General features: G+C 41.9%; 1 pseudogene; it reads right to left on the reverse strand.

The window, feature by feature from the left end:
* Positions 1-231: 231 nt before the first annotated feature.
* Positions 232-17,537, reverse strand: LOC117446166 (arf-GAP with GTPase, ANK repeat and PH domain-containing protein 1-like; annotated as a pseudogene).
* Positions 17,538-17,543: the final 6 nt, after the last annotated feature.

Genomic DNA, 17,543 nt, shown 5'->3' on the forward strand with positions numbered 1-17,543 from the left:
TTTTTGTTTTGGTTAAATCATTCTAGTAGCCTCATGTGACTGTGTTATTACCAGTGTGTATTCATCCCTGACACACACACACACACACACACACACACACACACACACACACACACACACACACACACACACACACACACACACACACACACACACACACACACACACACACACACACACACACACACACACACACACACACACACACACACACACACACACACACACACACACACACACACACACACACACACACACACACACACACACAGCCTTTAAAACATCAGGAAGTGCAACATCTGGCAACATGTTCATCAGTCCTGTAGGCCTGTGTGAAGGTACAGGACCGTATGAGGGCAAACTACACACACACACACACACACACATTGACCACACCACACAGTTTACGACACTGCTCTTCTAGAGGTACTGTAACTCAAGCTGGCGCCGCTGTTCTTGTGCGAGATCTTCAGTGTCGTAGCAACCGTCAGGCTCGGCGTCATGGCAACAGGGAAGCTGGGTGTGGCAGCTGCTGTAAAACCAACTGTCGTCGCGACAGTGAAGGAGGAGGCCGGTTCATTTGGGCATCCGTGCTGCAGTAAAATGTCGACACACTCCTGGCTGCCAGCACTGCGAGCCAGAACCAGAGCGGTGTGGCCCTGAGCATCCCGGTACCGGACATCAAAGCCGTACTGCAGTCAATCGAATAAAGAAGAGAAATCAATGGATTAGATTATGTTATGTTCTAAATGTTAAAGGTTTAATATGCGGCATTTTCCCTAAAATATATAATGAATGAACTCATTGAAAAGTAATCCCTCTCAATCATAATTTATGGACAGACCCTCTGCCTGGACCTTCTCTTTTAGGGGTGTCAGCAAATTACTTTTAGGCCCCACATGGGTGTGTAACACCTGGCAAATGACACAACTCATTCCATTTTAAGGTAGCAAAATTCCTCTTTGATGCACCTGCACCCTTTTCTGTCCATATGTTACGAAGTAGTGGTATTTGATTCAAGATCTTCAAGATTCAAGGCTTTATTGTCATGTGCACATTAGCTACAGTGGAGATATGGCATTGATAAACTTAGGTCACAGGCTCCTCCAACAGTGCAACATGAGTATATATAGGACATAGAACAAATAAAACAGATAAAATAGTGCAAGAGAATGTTTTGAGATGTGCTAGTTAATACAAATAAAATAGAAATAGTTTGATGACCTGGATTGAGAACGGGCTGGTATTACGCTGTGTTTTATGACCCCTCCTTCCCCCATCCCCTGGGTGTGCTTCCACTGCTTTCATTCAAAATCCGGTACCCAATGGGTGTGGGTGTGTTTGTTTGTGTTTAACAATATGCCATGCAACAATCAGAATTTGGCTTTTATTTTTTCTGATTTGCTGCTGTGTTCTTGTTGACGTCTCTCCATCTCTTCATTCACACAGTTAGCTCAGCCAACGCTGCTCTTTCTCTGTCTGTGGTTAACTTAAATGTGAGTGTTTGTAAGCATCAACCAACAAAAGAAATATATTATACCCTTAAGGAAGTTTTATCTGTGGAATAAATTCCAACTTCAACCAGACAGGCCTGTCTTAAATAATCTCAACATGGTGTGACTCAATGAGCTTTAATTCCTTTCCTCCTACGTGTAGATCACCTTGAGCGGTCTGCTGAGTCATCGGTTATAAAGCTTTGTTTTTTTGCTGAGGGATTTACTTAGAGGTTCTTGAAGGGTAACATTTATTATCTTGCCAGTTTTTCATAACTCTACATGATATTTCACATATAGAAGGAATGTAAAACCATTTCACACCTTGTCAATACTACACTTTAAGTTCCTATTTCTTCAGTAGTATGTATTAGAACACCCACTAAGGTTTTTTTAACAAGAGAAGGAGGAAAACGTACCCAAAGAAGAAGCTGCGTCATTACCACATCAGCCTGCTGACAGGCAGCATGCAGGGCAGAGGCGGGCAGCCGCAGCGCTAGCAGCGACCTGCAGGAGAGCGCCAGGCTGAGAGGAGCGTTAATATCCTCCTTACAGCAGTGGGCCAACAGGAGCAGCAGCTTGGGGAGATTGTGCTCCATCACTGCCAGCAGGAGACGGCCAGATAGTGTAATGTCTGGGCCCTCGCCAGGAGTGGGAGGGGGCAACGGCGCCACAAACAGTTTCTGCTCATATTTGGCCCTGATCCACGACTCCCGTTCCTCACTAAACAAGCAAAGAAAGCAAAGAGAAATAATGAATATTCAGTGAAATACATTTCTTGTCTTTCTTAAGTACAAGAATGACAACAAAATATCGCTCTAGTGAAACTTAACATACAACTTACATGACACTATTTCTAAGATTGCAGCTCATACCAAAACACAACATTTAGCTAGAGCAGTGTTTAGTCACATGACATGATGGTGTTTACCGTGAAGCATCAGGAGCTGGTTTACGGCCTAGCGTGCGCCCCTCCCATACACTGTTGACCATGTGGTTACCGATGGCACTGAGAACCAGCGTGAGCTCTCGTGGAAGATCATCGAGATCCAACGAGCGAACACGCGACAGGTGGGTTCCTAAGTTTCTGTGGATCCCTGAACACTCGATGCATATGAGAGCGCCCAGATTCAGACTGGCCCAGGTTGGATCTTAGAGAAAAAAGGGTGCAAACAACAAATGAAGTCGCTAGTTTATTTGAAACTGAACTATGTTGATTTTGTTGACAGATTTCTACCATTTAATTTGCTGTGTGACATTTAAGTATGCCAGTTTTGCCAAGTCTTCCCATGAAAATGACAGAAGTTGTGTGAAATCCTATTTGGACAGGTTTTAAAGCAGGGCTGTTTAATCTGAGGCCAATGTGCCAAACATAATATTCCCCAGAAACATTGGCACTTCAAACTGGGAGGAATATTCAGTATTTGATCTATTTTTGTTTGGTTTATTCATATTGAGATCCAGATTCTAAATACAGTGTATATTAATGACACTTTGCATAAACATTAATTCTATTCATTTTCAAGAATATTCTTGAAAATGTGTGTATGTCGCTTCCTATTTATCATTATTATGTACAGTTCTCAATATAACATGTTTCCCTCCAGAGGCACATACTTTTATTTATTATTTAAAGGCTTGGATGAGAACTTGGTTCAATTTTAGTTAGGCATTTAGGTGATGACTTCCATCTCTTTCCCTAATAAATAAGTCAGCAAATTCACACAATAAAACAGCGCGCACGCACATGACACACACACACACACACACACACACACACACACACACACACACACACACACACACACACACACACACACACACACACACACACACACACACACACACACACACACACACACACACACACACACACACACACACACACACACACACACACACACACACACACACACACACACACGACTCAGACTGAGATTGTGCCTAAGAGTGATGGTACACAAACGAGCACTGGGATAATTTGGGATTCTCTCACCGTTTCAGTGTTAATTGCATGTTAACTACTCTACATAGTAATTCATTTTTCTCACATACTGTATTTTAAAATACAGTAAGTGTCAGCCGGTGGAAAGACCAAAAGCAGAGAGATACAAATGCATACAAAGAGGAGAAAAGCTGTTGATGTGTGGTACCAACTTGGAGCATCACAGTCCACACAGAAGTTGTTCCCCTTTGCGTTGCGGATCGCCTGCAGAACCACTGCTTCGCTCAGGCTGTTCCTGCGGGCCTGGGGAAACCAAACAGTGTATGTTTTAAATGAGAGAAACATCAGCAAACTAACCTGCTGTTAAACAAGCTCTGATAACTGCTCTAATTATTAACAATGAGAAAAGTGGCGCTAGATGGCTATCATCATTATCATGACCATTAAAAGCATTACAATGAGTGGTGTTGGCCTCCTAGGACATACAATCCCTATAACATGAATAAAGTAATGCAACATTTGGTTTGCGCAATAATTAGCAGAACAATTATCTTAGTGGCAATTATCATATTTAGAGATGATCTAATCCCAAACAAGGACTTACTCCCCACACAGGAACAGAAACCAGCACAGTCCATTAGTAGACAGGACTGTTAGTTTGCCACAAACACTCAAGGAAATGATGTGGGTTTTGGTAATGGACAATCAAATGAGCTGCCCTCATCCCTTTTTAAAATTAGAAGCAGTAAGAGTTTCCAGGGCCAGCTTCTCCTGTGAGAAAACTGTTCTTATCCAGGAGCCCCAGGGTGCAAGTACACAGAAAGGATTATACAACCCTCTTGTTCTTCCAAGGGCAGATAATGTCGCTTTTAAATATGAATTTACATTTCATGGAGTGAAAAGATGAGCGCTTATAGGATATATGTACAATGTAATATATATTACATATTGATATGTTTTGTATAAAGTGTACATGTTATGTTTTATAATAATTGTGTGGAATAAACTACACTCATAAACTAATATAATTTGTGTGTGTCTCTGCTAAATAATTGTTTGCTTTAAGAGGTGGTCTGAGCAGAGGAAAATGGAGACACTATTTCATGACATAATGGGTACCATGCAGTATTGCGCTCCAGCAGCTAATCTGCATAACTATAACCCCGGGTGTATTGCTCTGCCCGCGTTGGTTCAAGCAGGAGCATTTGAGGCCACATAATACTAATAAAGGTGAACATTATGCTGTACCAAAATGACATTGTAACTGCTTAAAGGCCCTGTCACACTGTCCCGAAATTGACACCCGATGGACACACGATAAAGGAAATGTTCAAATTCAGCTGTGATCGTAGCAACATCGGGCCATTCGTGAGGGCATCTAAGCCATCTTGTGCCTCACTCTGATCGGGGCGAATGCCCGATGGCACCGATGATAACAAGATGCCCTCACGATGGCCTTACGAAGGGCAAAATTGACACACGAATTCAACACGAAAATGAACCTTCGCAAGGTCCTTCGGCAATTTTTTGGCATGCCAAAGATTTTGCCTCCGCTCACGAAGTTGCTGCCGGTGCCTGAGAAACTCCACCGGCGGTCATACGAAGGCTTAAGATGCCCTCACGAACAGCCCGATGTTGCTACGATCACAGCCGAATTTGAACATTTCCTTTATCGTGTGTCCATTGGGTTGTTTTATTGCACAACAAAATCATGTAAACATATTATGTAAATAACCCAATTTGTGTTCTGTGAAACTAAAAAGGATATAATATATTATTTTGAAGGACAGTTGACAGGAAATTGTTGTTGTTATGGAAACAACATTACGGAGAAAACGTAATATTTTCTACATATAAAGACGGATAAAGTAAAGAACAAAGTCTGAAGATATCAGTACAGTATCATAGTACTGTAACATAATTGTTTTTGGTACTTTCATTGCAGTTGTATGTCTTAAATGTAATGCAAATGTTGCCTTCGTGTGTGGTTCGGGGCCATCTTCGTGCGAAATTCACAATTCCATATTCGTGTGTCCATCGGGTGTCAATTTCGGGACAGTGTGACAGGGCCTTTAGGGCTTCTACCTGCTTTGTGACTGCATCAAATGTGAAACTATTCCTAATACTGACCTTATTCGTCCATTAAACTATTGCTGCCTTTTTCTTTCATTCTTGCCTTGTTTTTGCTGCTCTCACACAGCTGCAGGCTTGCCAGGATCTGACTCTCGATGGCTGCGACCCAGGAGTCCCTTTCCTCCACACTCTGAGCTTCAAAGTGCCACGTCTGGCCGGTGCTCGACACGATGAGGAAGTCAAAGTTATCCTCATCTGACACAGAGAAACACAAACATAGAAGCAAGACATTTTTCAGCAGGTATTCTGTTTTTGAAATGTCATTCTGAAGTAGATATATTGTCTGGTCAATATTAGGCATAAGCGTTAGTGAAGTGTACAATTATAACCACATTCTCAAATTGAAATACATGTAGTTAAAATATTTGTTATGTTGACAAAAGCTTGACAAACTGACAGTGTTCAGAGGGTCTGACTGAGTGCAAAAGATGCAACGTGACAGATCAACATTACCTGTCTTGCTTACGTTTCTTAAGCTACCAAAGCTTTTCAGTTTCCACATTTTGCGCTTGGCTGTATGAGAGGAAAGAAAACAGGAAATATTAAAAGTTAGTTGTTGAAAGTATCCCATTTTAAGTAATCGATAACTGCTATTACTATTCAGACAACTAAAGTCATACTGAAATGATCACAGCATGTTTTTTGTTTTGCTAAATGCTGAAAAAAAGGGTTTACCATCTGCTGGGCCAATGGTTGCGTCTCCTTTCTGGTTAATGCTCTTCTTCCTGCGATGCTTCTTCCTGTCCGTCAGCGGGGAGGAGGAGCCTACGTCTTTGGTGGAGGAGGAGCTGGACACACCCTCTACTGCAGAGTCTGCCAACCCCATTACACACACAAAAACAAATGTATCCAATGCATGTTGGTTAGACTAAATATATGCACAGAAAGGTTCCTTACTCACCAACACTTTGAGCGTTGTTAGACAGTGTGGAGGGACACCGCTGCACGCCTCTGTTGCTCCTCAGGAACAGTGCACCACCGAGTCCTTCCATCTCCTCCACTTGCAGGAGGCTGCTGGCGCTCACAGGGACTGCAAGGATGAAAGCAAGCATGCACTTAATAAAGTAACACAAACTTACACAAACATCAAATGTAAAACAGAGCTGCTAGAATCAAATAAATGAACTGAGATAAAAGCTTTAGCATTCCCTTGCAACATTTTTCCTCTCCAGAGAAGCTTTACCCCTCTTCACAAACAACGTCTTAACAATCCACTGATCAGGGGATTTATGTATTTGTGTTGGCTGCTTTTCCCCAAACGCTCATTACTATGCAGGGTCAGGAGGTTCCACATTTCTCTTACAACGCTATAATAATAACAATAAATGTTATATATAGAGCGCCTTTTAAGGTTCTCAAAGACACTTTACTGGGTCAAAATCATAAAACATCATTAAAACAACAAAACAATACATTAATTAAACACTAAAGAGGCCCTATTATGCTTTTTGGGGTTTTCCCTTTCCTGTAGCATGTTATAAGGGTTTGTGTGCATGTACATGCCAACAGGGTTTCTCTCCTACACACTCCCCCCTGCCTGAAAAGCCTTGATTTGACTCCTTTGTTTACTTCAGTAACATAATGACATCACTATGTAGCTTGCACTTCTATTGGCTAGTGCTCCAACACATTGTATGTGATAGGCTAAGGGGCGGGACATCTCTAAGCGGTTGACAAATCACAACAGAGCCGGCCAGCTAACCAATCAGTGCAGACTGGGCTCTAGTTTCAGACAGAGGGTGAAAAGAGGTGATGCAGCACAGGCAGTATGAAAATAATAAAGACCGTTTTGAACATAAAAGCATGTAAACAGGTCACTGTAATAACACTAAATACAAATATGACCCTACAATTGAGCATAATAGGGCCCCTTTAGAAGTAGTTCTGAAGAGGTGAGTTTTGATTTGTGACTAGAACATCGAAAACATGTCTATAGAGCCCAGCTTCACAGAGCAAAGGGCCAGTGTGTAGAGCCACTGCTATTCAAGCAAAGTATAGTTCTATTAATCCTCTCATAGTAAACAACATCTTTTCATATCGATTCATGCATGTACATTGATTTGGGTAAAGGAATCAGTTGAGTGTATACTTTAAAAGGCATCTAAAGAATATATGATGTATATATGTAGGTATATTTGTTTACCTGGGCTGAGACCCTCTGGACCCGGCACATCTTTGACGCGTCCATTGAGCCCGACTGGAAGCCCCCCGGCAGGTACAGCACGAGGCGGCCGTTTCCCTGGCACCTTCACTGTGACGCGCAGCAGGTCCATCTCCTTCCCGGGGGCGTTCAGCATGTAGTCCTGCCAAGCAAACACCAGCCATTACACATCAACCACTAGCTGTCAGTGGTGCTTTCAGCATGAACCAATCCTTTTGAGCTCCGTCAACCCTCTGACTCACATTGACACTGGAGTGATAGGACAGTATGCCGTCGTTGGACAGCGTGACATACTTCTTCTTCCACTCTTTGTTGAGCGAGTTCCCGCTGCGCTTCAGCAAGATGCCCTGATGGAGGTGAAAAAAATGGAAGAGTGAGAATTTATTGCAAACGTCTTGTGTGTTCATCTCTCACATTTCGGCAGCGTGTCGACTGCTGCCTGCCAAAAACAGCAACTTTGCTATTCATCAGGCCAATATGGGAGATCACAACACCTCACCGCTCCACATGATAAAACTGCTTTCAAATATTTGATTTGAAATGACTGCTGGTGCGATGTCAGCTGCCGAGGGTCATTAGATATATCATATTTGTTTTTTCATCAAATGCAAATCTGTGTCCTACCTGTTTGATGGGAATGAAGCGTCCACTGCCCAGATCTCCCTTACACTCTGCACTCCTTCTGTTTGAGTCACTGCCTCTCCGACCCTAGACAAAGTACAAGAGGAGCAATAACTGAGGCGTGAATGGGGCACTTTGTTAAAGAATACAATAAAGGGCTCATGAATTATGGACGTTTTTGTTATGAATTGCTCTGCATTTTGTTAAAAATCCATAAGAAGTATTTGGATTTTCTGCTGACTGCGTAACCTTTCTTCCAAATGTGATAATTAAAGAAACTGATTAAATATTAGAGCCATTCAGCCATCACTTGTGCGAATGAGCTTATACATATCAGGTAATACACCCTACAGTAGTTTTAAAGCAAGAGACTACAAAAAACCCCAAAACTAATAGTGGCCACAGACTTAACATTAATATTGAATCATCATTCAGCACCACATTGATCCAGGTTTGTGTAATTCTTCTTAATAAAAGGTACATTTCATCATTCTGAATAACTTTATCAATATATAATTTGATATTTTTAAATGTGTTTCAAACATGTTTAGTTTCAAACATGGCTAAATGGCAAACAATGTGTAGTTGTTTCGAGAAATGAAAGGAAAATCAATAAAGAGGGAAATGAAGTAGACTGCTCCTTGGGCCCCTCAAAAAACATTCCCTTTATGTACCGCAAATCTGGGGGTGCGTCTCCGAGTGGCACTGCGGACGGATCCAGGCGTGGCACTGTCCTGCTTTTCGCCTCTCAAAGTTTTTCCAATCTCTTTATGACTGATCACGGGAGTGGAGGGAAGTGATGAGGAGTAGTCACTGCTCTGACCACCATTACTGGCCTAAAGAGAGGAGAGAGGAAAGGAGGAGGGGGTGGGGATGATGAAATCATATTTAATTGAGTTTGATACAACAGTATGCTGACTGCCTTTAAAAAGGGCCTGACAGCAAGACTCAAATATGCAATTCAACCAATAAAACAAGATATATGTCAATGATCAGTGAACAGATGGTGGTCTAACCTGTCCTGGGAAGACCCCCGACACTGGGGTGGAGCCTCCGGAGTGACTGGGAGAGTTAGGGAGAGATTTACAGGAAGCCAGGAGGGCAGCTTGCTTCTTAGCTGCCATGATCTTCTGAGCAGCTGTGGAACAAATACAATTGACACACAATCTTCATATATCTGCATCTTCTATGGCAGAATCCTCAAAGCTCAGGTTTGCTCACATACCATCAGTGAAGACTCTGTTGACATTGAGGCCGTACGTCGCACAGGTTTCATAGTACGTGCAACGCCGCACATCAGAGCAGAGCTGTCTGGCCCTGGCATCATCGATGACTCTGGGGTTGGTGCTGCTGATTTTATCTAGAAAAAGCACAAATAATAAATATAATATCTGATTTTTATGTCACTAGTATCGTGGCCACAACAATTCAAGATAAAGGTATTAGTGCGACATCTATAGAAAATAATAAAAGAAAAATGCTATCAGTCATCTTGTACATGTAATTAATTACATGTGTTTGTGTGGGATGCTTTGCATAAAGGAGACAAACCAAGAACAGGAAGAAACTGACATTAATAAAGAGGCGCTGGACTGTTAAGACGATATTATCATATTTGTATGAATAACAATCAATATTTTGTAATTTGGATATCACAGGTATTGCCAATACCACCCCAAATTGAATTAAAAGGCGAGTGTCTTACCCTGAGTACCGACTACGATGAAAGCTATCTCAGAGACGGGCCGGTGCATAGCGAGCTGGTGGTAGATTCTGTAAACTTCCTGGAAGCTGGCCTCATTTTCCAAACTGAAGACCAAGATTACTGCATCCACCCAACATGCAAACTGGAGAGAAGAGAGGAGAAGAACAAGAGCATTAAAGTACCCAAGAGATAAATTACATCAAGTTCAAATTGAGTTGTCCAAGGTCAAACCCACCTGAGCATCTGGGAGTTCTGTCTCTTCTCTGAATATCATCAAGTGGCCTCTGTCCATCAACCAGGACGTCCTTACTGCACTGGCGCCCTGAAAATACAAAAGTGTGAATACAGTTTGACTTTGTATACTAACATGTCAAACTGATAACATTAATGGATCATCTAAATGACATGTAGCTGCCGGTATAAGCTCCATTGTCATAGAGAACACACATCATGGTTGTAGATGAGGACATGTGACAACCAACCTCAGTGTTCTCCATCTGAAGGTAACTGCAAGTCATATGTCTGTGGACAAGAGCGGACTTCCCACTGCACAGACCTCCAAAACACCCTTTAGAGCACAAACACATACAGATAGGGGAGAGAAAATATTAGTTTAGTGATGAATCCCATCCATCAGCTTGTAAAGGTACACTATATCTGATGCTTACCAGATTGAAGCTCTTGTATAGTTTGGCTCATGGTCCATTCTTGACTGCTGGTACATGCAGCTGAAGGAGGAAATAATACAGCAGAAGAGAAGGAGAGGGGATTCATTAGGTATACATATTGTTTTTGCTTTCTAAATATGTAAGGTATTTGATGCAGGGCTAACATTTAGTTTAACAGTTCCCCCTTGCTATTCGACTCTTTGTGCTAAGCTGGGCTAAAAACACAACGTCCATTTTTGTCTACCTAATATCTTTTTCAATTCTGAGCAAGATAACGAACTATTTGAAAATGTCTGATGAGTGTTTCATACAGGTTGTTCTTTATGTCCTGCCTTAAATAGGTAATACAATTGGTTAGCCTCCACTAACAGCAACACAAATACATTTAGAAACTCCAAAACTGTCGTATTTACATGGTGTGTGTTATTAGCATCCAGTCAGTACCAAATACATGAGTCACCCGGTGTTTAGTGATTCAAGAAAATGTGTAAACTTTTCACAATAAGGAGATTACCTCTGGTGGCTGGTTTAAAAAAGCTAACAAGGCTAACCCTGCTCCCACACCTTTGTGCTAAGCTAAGCTAATTGTAAATCTACCAAAAATATGCTAGTAGTTACAGTACGAACTGCTTCTTACTTCTGGCTAAGTTAGAAAAGAGGAAAGCCTACTTCCATCCTTAAAATGAGTTTTTTCTGAGTGCCTGTGTCGACGCAGTACAGTGAGCAGAATCAGAGTTCTCCCCCCCCCCCCCTGGGTGCAGGGAGGCTGCAGCTCCCACCCAGTCACAGTGAGTGAGCACCAAAAGATGCAATCAAGTGTAAAACTGTGCAAGTCCAAAGGAGTTAGTGAGCATGCCAGATATCTTAAGTTTGCTAAAACATTGCTATATACGCAATACTGTGTGACCTTATAGTAGGGTTACACTGCAAAATAACAAGTAGCTCATAGTTTTACTCAGCCTCCTTTGAAAATCTATATTTCTTGTTTTTTTTCTTTGTAAAAGAAAGAAAGACCGTAGTGAGATAATTCATTTTGTTCCCAGGGCAGTTTCCCACATCCCAATGAATTTTATATAAGTAAGTGTCTAGTGAAACAAGACGGATTATCTCACGTGGTGCTCTGCCGTTTCAGGGAGAAATTAAAAGATTTGCATTAAAAAAGTTAAACACATCAGGCATGTTTTGATACAGGAGTTTGGGCCTCTTTGATTGAGTCAGCCAGAGACCTGCAAGTCCACGCAATGTGCCGAATCCAGTATGTGATATTGATCAAAGTGTCTAAAACAGCACAAGTGAAATTATTGCAACAGAGTTTTTTTAAAGAAAATACGTCTTTAAGCCTGAAGCTGGGACCAAAAGACTTTTGGATGGATGTTTTCAAACTTAATTAACAAAGTTGTGGTTTAGGTTTCTTTATGTGCAACTTTATTTAGTATCAGATTAATATGAAATGGCTGTTTAGAAATGATAGAGGATAACTGCTGCCAAGTGGACTTCATCTAGTTACAGAGCATGATTTCAGACTGCGGCAGGCGTCAGCTTCTCCAGAGAAAAACAAACTCATTGCTCTGTCCTTTTTCATACGCTTTTGTATTGCATCAGACATTTCACCGAATTGAATCACTTATTTATTAATATTATTAAGATATAAATCAACCCCATGAAGTCAAAAGCTATAATTTAAACAGAAATAAGTGCTAATTTGATTTCATATCTCCCTGTGAAAAACCAATGCACCACGATGCATCGTATTTGAAATGTAACACTAACGATGTATTAGGGTTATCTGTGCTTGTGTTGGTTTTATTGGCTTTGCTTTTACTAATAGGAACACCATTATGACTAAGTGTTAATATAAAAATTGAACATTGTATTCCAAGTGTCATGATGAGAAATAGGTTGTGAGATTATGACTAAATATATATCTACTTCATCTCCTCAATCTGCTTAGAATGATCCCCCAGCTGTGCAGGTTTCTTGTGTTGCAGTGGGTTCAGTAAATTATCAGATTTGGCGCAAAATATACTCAAATAAGAAACAAGGCCAAATGAAATGACACAGTCATTACAGTTACCTCCATTTGTTCAGTTTTTACTAATGTCATTGTGTGGAGGTACGTCACTACAGCAACTGATCAAATGTATCCTAATCCTAACTTTTACTCTTATTTAACTGTTAGGTCATGGGTATCTGTTCTATAAACTATATATGATATATTATGATGGAGTACTGTACCTCCATTTGGATAATGTAGATACATCCACTGGTGTCAAGAAAATGTTAATTGAAATTATTTTTAAAACTAGAGTATCTATTTTTAATGAATATATATGTATCATGCTTTCCACTACTGACAAACCGCAATTTCAAAGGTTTAGTTCAATCAATAACTTGCTGAGGATATTTTTGTACAGAACTTCAACTAAACCAGGGGTGTCAAACTCAATTTCATCCTAGGCCACATCAGCATTATGGTTGCACTCAAAGGGCCGGTTGTAATTTTAATTATATATAAAATATACATATGTAAATATATAATATATAATATATATTAAATAATGTATTATATTACATTGTTGCCCTGCATTGGATTATTATCAGTTCTGGTCAAATCTTCCTAAATAACTACGTCTGAAAGCAGAAGTCTAGGACAAATAATTGAAAGCAAATATTCAACAATTACACCTCTTGTATTGTATATTGTATTCTTTGCAAGCTCTTGCGGGCCACATAAAATGAGGTCGCAGGCCGGATTTGGCCCCCGGGCCTTGAGTTTGACACCCCTGAACTAAACCTTTTGGTTTGATTGCCTTGGCTCTTACTCCGTGAATGAACATGCAATAAAACACACCACACACACACACACACACACACACACACACACCCACACACACACCACACACACACACACAAACACACCACACACACCACCACACACACACACACCCACACACACACAAACACACCACACCACACACACACACACACACCACACACACACACACACACACACACACACACACACACACACACACACACTCTCTTGAAGGACATCTGCAGATGCAGTATGTGGCAAAACAGAGATAGATAAATGACTACCAGTGTGGACACCTGCAGGTAAACACATACTGTTCACACTCTCTGAATATCACTGGCTACAGATGTAAATCAATGCAGAAACCATGTTCAAAGGGACCCCCACGGTTCAAAACACACACACACACACACCTATACACACACACCCAGAAACACGCTCACTCTGCTGGGTCACGTTCAGCTTGGGCGGAGCCTCTGCTCTCTGAGGACACAGATTCCAAGTTTAAACCCCTCGACTCTCCCTCATCCCCTTCTTTGGGCGACCCCCATACCCACCAACCCCCCTTCCTCCATCAACAGCGTCACATCACAGACCAAATAGCATCTCTCACGGCTTGCTGTTGCCATGGCAACTCCATTTTCCAGAAGCCTCCAGCCCGGGTCTCTATACAATAACTGGTCTCTCTTGGATACAGAGACGTGTGCGAGAGGCAAAGAGACACGATGTCCACCTGTGTACACATGGTGCTAAAATACTAAAAAACGCCTTGAAAATTACATTTTCTTAATTAAATCAATTATGTTTGTATATCATTAGGATACTGACACAACATGGGGAAATTATAGGTTCAACATGACACAATGTTGATTATGCCGCTTCCAACACTTAAACACAGCGTCGGCGAATGAATGGGCTCCATTTGAATGCTGATTAACTCCACGCACAGAGCAGGAAGTAGCAGGTTCCCGCTCTCCTCGCTCCTCCGATGAACACAGCTCTGTGTATCCCCAACCTTAATTATTCATGTCCCACTTACTCCTGACAAATTATTCAGAGCTTACTCTAATACCACACTCTCTGTCAACGATGATTTTCTTTAGAATATATCAATACGATTAAGATTGATAAAGTAGCATCATTTCCTTCATTTGATGACAATATTTCATGAAGTGTTGTCGTCGTTTTGACAAGACTGAACTCATGTCTAATTGTTTGAGAGTCAGGGTTTGGGGAATAACTCTATCTAAAACATTGAGTACATTATTGAAAACGTATGCAGAAAGCTTTTTAACATCTGTAGTTACCAAATGTTTTACTATTAAAATGTGCAGTGAAGCAGATAAAGAAGAATCTGTTCTTAGTCATCAACATGAATACATTTAAAGTGTTTTTTATTGCTGGTTGTAGTTTAGTTGTATATTCTTCATACTCTTTTTAGCAGTTATGTTATAGTTACAGGTGTTGTTTTCTTTTGAAAATAGATCTTTTTTTATAAAGGAAGCTGGTTAACTTGACATTAAGATAAACATTTTTTAAATCTAGTGGTCAATCGGGCTGCTACGATTATTGTCATAACCAGGTCCTGTGAGGATTCAAGTAATTGATTTCTTTGGTCTGAAAAGTCAGAAAATGCCCATGACAATTATTTTAATCCAATGTGATGTATTCAAGTAGCTTAACCCAAAAGTGCAATGCCCCTGAACATACTGAGAATGATCATATAAGTCCAAACAAGCAGCAAATCATCACATTTGAGTAGAGGGAAACTAAGAATGTTTCTGCTTAAGTAAAAATGTACACGATTGGGGGGTGTGACTCCAATGAATATGTGATCCTGTGTAATCGCATTAAATAAAAATGATCTAGGTCTATATAATGGTAACTTAATTTTAAGCGAAAGGAGCACCGATGGGGGAAGCAAAACATCAGATGTGGCTGTTTTTAGTCACCTGTTGGTTCACTTTCCCTTATTGATATTACTCCCCTCTGTATTTTGATAAGTGCAGCACTGTGGGGCTCATTAGCATAAGAAGAAATGTATGACATTATGTGAACAGAAATATTGTATCTAAATGTAAAGCCTATCAAAAAAGATACATACTCTGAGTACTTTGAATGCATGAGGTGGCCTTACCTTCTTCCTCACTGGAGCCCCTCTCCACAGCTGGATAGAGGGGGGGTGTGGTGCTGACGCTGGCTGCCGCTGTACTTTTAGTGAAAATGCCACTTATGAACTTGAGCATCTTTCGGTCTTTCGGAGGAGCGCGCTGGATTGTCCCTCCCTGGCCCTCCTTCCCCCTTTTCAGGTCCTCAGAGGGGAGTGCAGGTCGCTGTTGTCCACGGTGCGACTCGGACCTTTCCTCTGAAGCCTGGACATGTCGGGGGCTACAGATGCAGGCAGGGAAACAGACACTGTTTTAAACCTCTCCCCCTGAGGACTGTCCCTGGCCATGATGCCTGAAAACCCCCCGCTGACAGGGGCTCCGGGGCGGATCAGCGTGCCCCTCCCGTCGCTGTCAGCCCAGGACGCCCTGTAAGGCCCCAGAGTTGTAGCTGCCATTAGAGGAGACTGGTCCCCGAACCGGTTATCCCTCCGATCCAAAGTCCTAGCAGAGTGATACAGGCCTGCGTTGGCTTCTCTGAGTTCCCTCCACCCAGCAGAGTTTCCTCCTGCATGTGACCTCATCAGGACCTCAGGACGCTGGCTGACCTGCGGCGGGATGGAAAAAGGGAGGCTGCAACGAGAGCGACTGCTCAGGTCTGCTCCATTTTCCCCCTTCAGGAACAGATTGGGGGGCTCTCTGTAGAGTTCAGTTTTAGGGCGCATGGCCTCTGAGCGGGGACCCTCTCTGCGCACTGTTCCCTCAGAGGTAGTCCCTCCATACACTTTGACCATTTGCCTAATAGGTGGATGTACAAAAGAAGTGTCTCTGCTTTTACCGACTGATACCATGTCTCTCTGAGGTTCCCTCCTCTCAAGCCTTCCCCAGTTCTCGATGGGACTGCCATATTTGACATGCTGCACCTGTTCCACCTCTTCTCCCCCCTGTGTGCTCTCCTCTTCCCCCACTTGTATGCACACGGGTTCTTCCTCCCGTTCAGGGGCATTGCTCACCTCCTCCTCCTGCTCCTCCTCTTTCTTAGGGCTCCCTTCCCCCTCTGGGAGCCTCCCTCTGGTTCCCTTCTACATCCTCTGGCACAGCCTCAACCTTCACCAGAGTGAGGGAGATGAGGTAGGTGGTGCGTTTCTGTGGGTTGGCTGCCTTGCTCATTGGGACAGCAACTTCAGCGCAGTGGCACCTGCAATCAGCCAGACCTGCACACCTCAGTCATGGCAACCGGGACACGACTGGAGCAGAGGAAAAGAAATCTAAGATCAACATCAAACACAGATCCAACCTGATGCTATCACACCTTGTGTAGAAGATTATGTCTGATATCAGGCTTGTGGCTTGACAGGAATCCAAGTTTCTTCATGAAAATATTCAATAAAGACATGATTCAGGGAAAATACAGGAATGCATTTTGAATTGCACATTTTTTAGAATATATTTGAAAAGGCTGACCCTGCTGTAACTAGTCTAGACTGAATTGTAATGCCTCCATTAATCCTCTTCGATACTACGGGTCCCATACTGATTCATTCATAATCCTTACCTCTCATTGCTCTGCTTTTCTTCCCTAACTATTTTAATCTGTGCAAATGTGACATGTAGTCACAGAGCTAGCTTAAGGAGAAAGGTATTTACACTCTGTTGATGCCTCAGACTCAGATTTCAGCCTGGAATTATGCAACAGCCAATACATTTGGTTGATCCATTTTTTGTGAGTACAAACTGAAATGAATGCTGGCTGAATAATGCCACCTTACTACAGAATGTGTCATGGCTTTTTTTTCAAATCATACCTTCATTTTTGCTGAAGAACATCATTGAACAGTTCCTCGTACATTCGATTTGATGAAGAATTGATCTTGCCATCAGATTACCATTCATATCA

Source organism: Pseudochaenichthys georgianus, chromosome 5 (genome assembly GCF_902827115.2).
Source record: "Pseudochaenichthys georgianus chromosome 5, fPseGeo1.2, whole genome shotgun sequence".
NCBI classification, from domain to species: domain Eukaryota; kingdom Metazoa; phylum Chordata; class Actinopteri; order Perciformes; family Channichthyidae; genus Pseudochaenichthys; species Pseudochaenichthys georgianus.